At 39.7% G+C, this 8937-nt stretch overlaps 1 long non-coding RNA gene across 1 annotated transcript in view; it reads left to right on the top strand.

Annotated features, from left to right (window-relative positions):
- LOC113970689 overlaps positions 1-2444 on the top strand; it is a 12118-nt gene extending 9674 nt beyond the window's left edge. Inside the window, exons 3-4 of the long non-coding RNA XR_003535281.1 lie at positions 467-624; positions 2371-2444. This is a non-coding gene — a long non-coding RNA (uncharacterized LOC113970689). The remainder of the gene's footprint in view (positions 1-466; positions 625-2370) is intronic.
- Positions 2445-8937: the final 6493 nt, after the last annotated feature.

Here is an 8937-nt window from a genome sequence, read left to right as displayed (position 1 = left end):
GTATTTGGAAAATGTTAGCATTTATTTTTCTGAAATAGCATCTGATAGTTAAAGTGCCATATTTTTTCCAGGCTTCTTTCATTAGAGAGACTGATGACTATTACTACAAATATCCCACAGAGCATTCAGTTATGCTGGAAGGAGGGTGCAAATGACATGCCAGAAGCTATGCAAGAGAGATGATGCACATTATTCTCATTTTATGAGGTTGTAGATCTTGGGAAAAGCAGAGATTTATAATGCCACTCCCTCCAATAATTAAGAAAGTGTGTGTCTGATTTATGTATCTGTGGTGGGAAGCTGGAGTAATTGACTGAAAATATCACGGAAAACAATCTCTGTGTTAAAATGATCTGCCCTAAACTCCACATCTTCTACATCAGTCAGGAGATAAAAGTTTCTTCTAGAAATGGAAGTGTCTCTCTGTGCTTTGGTAGTCAGCTGTTGTTTTGTCTTTTGTTTACAGTGGTTTGAAGGGAGCTAAAAATACGTGTTGTATTCAGTGAGAAGCACCCCATAAGCCATCAGCATGATATTTTGTAAATCTTGCCTTCTGAATGAGAACAGAAACTGGGTCATGTTGCTTTACTTCAAACAAAGGGTTGGTGTGACTCAGCGGGTAAGGTAAGTGTAGTTTGCTGGTAGTTCCTAAACATCATTAAAATAACTTGATTTTAAGAAATAAGTCATTTTGTCTTTGGAGGAAGCCCTATTTTGATGACTCAGGAGCTGAGAACAGTGGCAGGTTTATGTTCCGTGTTGACTTGAAGTCAGGGACAACTGTGTGTTTGCAGATCTTGAGGGACAGTTTGCCAAGGCCAAGTTATTTTTCAAGATCTTTGACACCAGATCTTGTGATTTATTTTTTTTTCCCTTCAATTACAACTCAAGATTCAGTTTCAAATGACTCGACAGTGAAATCCTCCAAGTAATTTAAATGAAGTATATTTTTTGTATTTGTTGAGTTGCTTTCTTTGATAATTTGCCTTGTGCTTGTTTCAAGAGCACTAAAGGAAAACAAGCCCTCAGATTCTAGGGGAAATTAAAGATAAAATTCATCTGGTTTCAAGTAGAAGTGCAGGGACAGTAAGTTAATACTTCTTATTCTCATAACTGTTAATTAACACATCAGTCTGTGTTGTAGGATTGATGAGACCATCTCATCTGGTGATGTTTTCAATGGAAAAACAAGTCTTAAGGTTGTGGATTTTTTTCCTCAAGTCCTTTTCCATTTTCTCCAGCAAATTTTGGATTTGACTCTGATCTCACTTTTGGTTCTTTCAGACCAGGGAAACTCCACTGATGCTAAATAATAATATATTGTCTTAATACAGGGTTCAGTCAGAAAATTAAAAATGGAGCTGTTGTGTGTCTCATATTTCCCATTGTGTCCAGTGTAAGTATCAGGAGTGCAGATCTGGCTTTGCCTTCTTTTTATGCAACCTTACTCAACTTTTTATGAATTCTGACTTTCTAACAAATTTTCACAGGCTTCATTTCCTGATTCATAGTTCATGGGCATCAGTGATGGGATTCCCATTAATGGCAGTGCTAATCAAATATTAATTACTGCTAATCTAATAGCCTGACCTTAAAGGGTGCAAGTAACCAAGAATATTTTTATTGCTGTGCTTTTTTATTTCTCCAACAAGATAAAGGAAAAGAAACATCAAAAAGTTTTTGTTTGTTACCTACAAGAGAGCAGAGGGATTAAAACAGTGTGTATGGGTATCTCTATATATAGATATGAAAACACAGCACCTGAATAGTCAGTTCTTTCTAAAAGGAATTCAGTTTGTATGCTAATAACTTCTCGATGTGCTATTTATATTCTAAAGCAAAAATCTGTAGCTGGCAGATACAGATTATTATAGTGCATGTAAGTCTTTTAAAGCCAAGTAGGGTAATCTAATTAAAGTGAGGCAAGAAAAAATAAATGTTGCTTTGCAAGTTCATTTTCTTACATGCTTCTCTAGAGAAGGAAAGTATCAGTAAATATCTCTTAGATATGTGATATGACACTGTCAAGTTTTAAAGGATTTTTGGTTTTTTTATGGTTCTCCAGCATTGTTACTTTTTATTTCTACAAACTCCATCAAATTTTTTTACTGCTGTTACCTATATCTGTATTATTTATTTTCAATGAAGTGTTCTATTAATATTTTATCAGAGAAGGAAATACTTTGTGAATAGTATGTGAAAACCTATCTGCCTTGAAATACATTTAAATCATGCAGACATAGTGGTTTATCCGTACATAGGTGCCAGATGGCATAAGTTCTCAGGTATAGAATGCATTTACTGGGTGATCACAGCAAATTTCCCTCTTACTGTGACTAGCTCTGAGTTTCTCTCTCTCTGTCTTACCAGATGTGATCATCCACTGGGGAATGAAAAAAATTTAATGAAGTGGTCTCTAAAGATAATATTTTTATGATGATGTACTTGTGGAAGTACAGTTCTTCATTGTTATGAAGAATTTTCTTATCTTCCCCTAATCTCAATCTTTCACTTCAAATCTGTGCTCTCAATAAAGATGTTGCTGGGCTGTGCCAGAAAGAGAAACAGATTTGTTCATCTGGTAGCACACAGACAGTATTACCAGGTATTCAACACAGAACTGGGACTCTCAAACTCTTGTGTCGTTACAAATGAAGACAGACTTTTTCTTAATCACCTCTTTGTTTTCAGGACTGCTGTGTGTCTTTACAAAGTGTCAGAAGTAGCACGTTATTCCAAGTGAAGTTTGTATATAACCATGTCAAGTGTCTGTGTACTCTGTGTTTTGGGTATGGCAGGGAAGGAGCCTGGCTCCTCCGAGCCCCAGCAGGAGCAGCCCAGGTCTCCTCACAATCCTGTAAATGAGGAAAGCCAGCCGTTAGGAATGTTGGGCACAATGCAAAGTACTTCACAGTACTTACTTAACAGTAAGAAGTTTCTGTCACAGGATCCCAGGACAGCCATGCATGGAAGGATGAGACCTCCCAACAGCTTGGAACTGGGATTTATGGACACTTGCACACAGTTCTGGGTGTTAAACAAGGACACAGGGATTGGTGAGTACCTGTTTTGCTGCTTATGCCAAATTACTTGGAGGATTTTTGCTCTGGTGGTATTTTTTTCCCTCTTTCTGACTGAGATCCTTCTAAAGGTCGCAGGTGAGAGACCCCTTTTCTAAGCCTGTATTCTTGTGTGTCCTGAGACATCAGGAGCAAATTATCTGAGGCAGGGGAGTGAGCTGAAGGGAGACAGGAATGCTGTGCAAGTGGGATGAGGTTATTCCATGTTAGTCCTTTGAGAGAGAGAAAATACTAAGAAGGGTGGAGGGTTGTCAGTGCTGTACAAATGTGCATTTCTGGAAAAGAAGGAAAAGGCATCTCATTGAATAGTCTCATCTAAACATATCTGTCTCTTCTTTATTTGTTCTTCTTCTGTATTTTATATATGAGTCAAAAGTGTATTTGGACAGCTTGAATTAAATTCTGCTTTTTAGCTGGAGCAGTACAGCTAAATCCTTGTACATTATGAATTGGCACCGCTGCACTGAAATCAAGAAAGCTTTGTTGATTTACATCAGCTGTTGCATATGCTTTACTAGAAAAAAAGTGTAATGTGTGTTGTAGATGTCCAGATCCACATTTTTTTCAAGTCAGTTCTTTAGCCAGCTTCTTTGGGTGACTGAAATAACCTGCAAAGTACATTAAAAAAAATAATCCTATGAATTTAGAAGAATCTAGTCCTCCACGTGTCTCTAATTGGGCTATATGCTATTACCACAGTAATCCTAAGGAATGCTTCCCTCATATATATATATATTCTAAACATTATAATATTTAGTATAGCTCCTGTTTTGAGGAAGGATTATATGTGCCTAGTCTTGCCCAGAGAAACCACAGGATATGTATAAACAAGTGGTGTTTAAACTGAGGCTGAGACACAGAATCTGACCGTGGTGCTGATGGCACAAGGAGATGCAAACAAGGTTCACAGCCTTACAGGGTTTACCCACCAGGACAAAAGCATCACAGCAAACTGCTGCATTGATTGCATGCCAAAACCCACTCGGGGTCAGACCTGGAATTACCTGCCACAGTGCTGGTTTGGCCACAAGCTTGGAGGAGCAGACTTTGAGGAAAGCGTCTGAGAGAGCTAAATCTAAACCCTGAATCAGAACTGGGGGAAACCAGAAGCTGTTGGCCTGAAACAAAATGAATGTAATTGGTCTCATCTTGGGAGGAAGATCTGTTTTCACTGGCATGTTTTCTCCTCAAGTTGGCAAAGACCAGTATGTTCTGGTCAAAACTTGGAAGACCATAGACTGTCTGTGGGCTGTTGCCCATCTTTCATATGATCCACCTTCCATACCACAACAATTTTCTTGACAAGATAACAGGGTTGCAAAAAAGGATTTTTTTCTGTCATTAAAACAGTTCCACATTCCCTCCCCAGGCCTAGTTATCTCTTGGGCCAAGAAAGCTGCAGTTTGGGTGCATGGGGCCAGGCACACACTGCTTTTGGCTGCATTTGCCAGGATTTGGCATTTATATTTCTGTCTGATTCTTTGCCTCCAGTTGTAGCTTTTCCTATTCTTACATTTGCATGTGAAAGGTACTCTGTGTCTTTTGCTGGTATCCTGCACCTTAGGCAGTTTCATAATGGCCTTTAGAAGGTATAAAAGAGGCTTCTTGGCATGGTGGGTCATCCACACTGTGCTGCCAGGGCTGCACCTCCAGTGACAGCAGCACGGGAGGGCTTTGTGTCTTTATGTTTAGCCATAACTTCAGAGCATCATTGTTTCTCTGCTCCTAAGTGAAAGGGATGTGGGTTACAATGTTTTGGCACCCATTATGTCTTCTGAAAGATTCCCAAGGGTAAATGAAGTCAAGAGAAGGATGGGCTCCTGTGGAGAGGAACAGTGTGCAAAGTGTGGAGAAGGGGTGGAAGTGAAATGCTGGAGAAGGCTTAGGTTTAACATGACAGTGAGTTAAGAATTTGCAATTCCAACATCTCTCTGTTTCCCAGAGTGAAAGACTGGAAAGGAGAGGTTTAACTTTGCATTAAAGCAAAAGCTTTCTAGTGATCTACATCTGGGAGCAGGCATTGGTGGGAGAACAGGGCTCTGAGCCTTGCAGGCCAGGAGGAGCCTGCTGTGCCCACAGAGGTAGGAGAGGGTGCAGGACCAAATCCCTTATTGATAAGGGAGGGTCATCTGCTCCTCAGAATACAAACCAGAGGTGAATATTGGAAAAAAAGCAATCCAAAAGACTGCTGTTGGGGACCTTGTAAAATGAAGGTTAATCCTACTGTTGAACAGAAGTCCTTCTGGCAGGTTGCCTAAGTTGCCTCTTTTATCTGACAGTAGAACTGGCAGAGGAGGACAACTTAGGGGAGAATGAGAGTTTTGGGACAGTCCACCATGCCAAGGCACTGCAGAGCTTCATCCAGCTGATTCTATCTCTGTGAAAAGAAAGAGGAAAAAAGACTCATTTACCTAGAAGCTTGGAAAATACCTCACAGTTACTAGTCCTGCAAGAAAGAGGAGATCAGAATGGACAACTGGACTTTCAAAACTCTAGAAAAGTTTGGCTTGCATTTTGAGTAAGGTTTTCTTCTTATTTTAGCTTCACAATGTCCTTGATCCCTGTTTATTTTGGCCAGTTGCTAATTAGTAATGTGATTCTTGCCTGGGATGGTTTATATAAAGTATCCTGCATTCTTGAGTGCCCAAAACTCTCGCTGGCTTTAATGCAGGTTTGTGTTACAATTGCAATTCATGACTAGGTTTCCTTTTAGGCATCTATATTTAGTTTTCTAAGGGTCTGTTGAGGGAAAAGATTCTGCCCCAATAATACATCTCCAAGGAATGCTGGTTGTATGGAACTCTGTATTTATCAAACAACTCAGCACAGTGGCAGAGCAAATTAATGCTGGGTATAAATGCAGTTCTTGTAAAGTATATGTTTCACTAAGTACCAAGATTATATGTTGCATCTCTGTGCCCTCGTTTTATCTTGAATGTTACAATCATATCTGTTAGTTGTTGCATTTAGAAACTGGGGGGGGGGAAGTCACATATAACAATGGGTCTCGTGATTGTGTTAAGCCAGCCACAAAAATGAGATCTAGCTACAGATTAGAAATCAGGGAAAACTGCTTTTAAAATATAGTAATAAAAATGCCATTATAATTTGAATCAAATCAGAGCCCTACTCCAAAAGGGCTACATTTAAACTCTTGGGTTTTTCAGTCCTTATCTGTACAACGTGATTGCAGGCTGAAAATGGCAAATGCAATTCAATGTTAATTGTAGACAGATAAGGTAAGCTGGAACAATTAATTGGAGGTTATGCCTCTGTTGGAATATATATTTTTTATGTTATTATGAAAAGAAAAAAAAATGTGATTTGGTCTATACTTTTGCAGCCAAGTGACTTCTACAAGTACAAATGCACTCCCAGAATGACATGACATGATTTTTTCCTGTGCAGAACTGCTGCTGTAGATATAAGCACAATTAGCCAGGATCTGAACTACCTAAACAAATAGTTAATTTGTCTCTATTTACACCTTCTCTCCGAGTTTCAACTGCAGACCCAAGAATGCTGCCTCAAACTGGTACAAAGTACAGGTGCAAATTATTCTGCAAGTGAGAGTGCTGAGCTGAATGCAAATTTAACTAATAGAATAGTCTGCATCCATCATCTGGCTTTTTGTATGTTGCTTATTTTAGACTGCCATCTCTTCAGAGTGGGAAGAGATTAATACCAGTTAATATACTTTATTATTCTGTATTTCAGTGCGTACCTTAAAAGACCAGTAAAAAAGCCTGAAGGATCCAGGCAATAATATGATGCTATAACAACTGTTCTAGCGGCCCAACTACTTTATTTTCTGACATAGAACCCATGTTTGTCCCTGGAAGATAAGATCTGGGTTTAATTATGCCCTTGGACAACCCAGTAAGAGAAGAGATGTCAGAAAGGGGGGATACTTCAGGGAGCAAAATATTTGGGTGAACTTCCTCTTGTATATTTAGAGAAGCATGGGACTTAAATTTCTCTGAAACATAAGCAGACTTTCCTTTCCCCCACAAAAACTTTGAGTAATTGCCATGCAGAAGTAGTAAATAATATATTCAGGAGCTTAATCCACAGTATTTCAGAGCACATGGCACTTTGCTTGTGCTCGTGTCTCATCTTTGAAAAGCTGTGTGAGGAATTAATGTAAGTTATCAGAGTTCTTGAATACACCTGTATCCCTCTGGAAAATGTGTTTCCCAAAATGCCTGGGGGACAGTGACCGTTTGTAGGCTGTGTGCTCACCCCAGCCAGTGGCTCAGCTCCAAGGCACCCAGGACAGGCAAGCACAGAAGTCTTACCCTGTCCTCAGAGCCACAGAAGAGATCCTGCCATGCCCAGGAATCTCTCCTGCTCAGCAAGAGCCAAGTTCCTATGTCAGCCTGCATCCTGACACACATTTGGACTGCCAGCCCTTTCTTGTGTCAGAGGTTTGCCAGGAAAATTTATGGTTTCAGCCAGAGAACCATGTGTTCTGTGCAAATGAAAGCAAGTAGTCCTGGTGTTAATCATCTCACTTGTCACTGAGCAAAACAAAGCTTTTGAAGCTGATTCAGAAATTATCCTCACATCCAAATGCAGTCTTTGCTGGCCCTGCTTACCTGTGTCATGTTATTCCCAGACATACACAGACACGGGACTGCCTTGACTCAAGATCTAACAAATACGTCCTGGTTTAGTGAAAGTCACTTGGAAGGTGGTTTGAACCCAGACTATTTTGTTTGTTTTGAAGTAACTTGCTGGATGAATGCACCAAAACTTTGGAAACATGAGTGGGCACTGATGGCAAACTGCCCTTGCTGTGTGGAACAGCGAGCCCTGCTTTCAGCCCTGCCAGTCTGCCTGGCTCTGGGACAACCTGCCAACCATCTTTAGCATCTTTAGTCCCTTTACTACACACAGGTTTCCTGATTTTTGAGATGCAAACCAAGCACAATTTAAAAAGCAAAGGATCCTGAAGGTTCTAGGGATTTACATCTACATTGCTCTTCCTCTTAGGGAAGCTCCAAGCCTTTTCCCATCTCTAAATAGCAGTGCTTTGTGTCTGTCACTGTACCTGTCATCATCTCATTGTTGGGGTTGGTGTGTTTGGTTAGTAACACCTGCTCGTTCACCTGATTAGCACCATGCTTTAATTTCATTTAATAAGTATATTTAGGAGTCAGAATGATCTTCATCAGCCAGAATAATTTAACTTTGCCATGTAGAATTAATTAAGATGAAAACTGTCAAATGAAATGTAAAAAATAATCAGTGGTTCTCATTAAGAGATAATAATAAGACCTTTTTTTTGTTTAGCAATTTTGTTTTGGTCTCAACATCAAATTTTAAGTGGTGTTACATGTTGTGAACATTCATTTTAATGCATTTGATCTCATCTGGTACCATGCAAAGAAATAAAATCCTTAACCTTCATTTGACAACCAATAATTAAGAGTGTGAGCTTAATACTGAAAAAAAGAGCTTTAAGAATAGGTAGCTAATTTTAGGCATGCATCAGGAGTTTGATGAAATATGGAACACTTGAAAGATGAGCTGAAGCAGCCTCTGTTGGAACCTAATGACTGGCTCCAAGAACTGAGTCAGCCCTGATACAATTTTGGAAGTTTTGAGACAAACAAATAGAGGAGTTGAAGTTCACTCCTTGAAGAGAGTGTCAGGGCAATAAGGGTTTAGAAAAACTGGAGGATTTGGATTTGTTTTATAAGGGAAAGTCCACCTTTTCTCTTTTGATAAAGCTGGATGTAAGAAGGATGGTGCTGGCTGATCCTACATATTCCCTAGGGATAGGGTGATATGGTTTGAAGCTGGCTCCCTGCCAAGTCTCCAAACCTTACCACCAGAAGTCCCCCCCCCCCCC

Source organism: Neopelma chrysocephalum, unplaced genomic scaffold (assembly GCF_003984885.1).
Source record: "Neopelma chrysocephalum unplaced genomic scaffold, ASM398488v2 Primary Assembly neopelma1_78, whole genome shotgun sequence".
Taxonomy (NCBI): Eukaryota; Metazoa; Chordata; class Aves; order Passeriformes; family Pipridae; genus Neopelma; species Neopelma chrysocephalum.
Note: the sequence above shows the minus strand (reverse complement) of the source record. Positions and strands in the feature narration are given on the sequence as shown.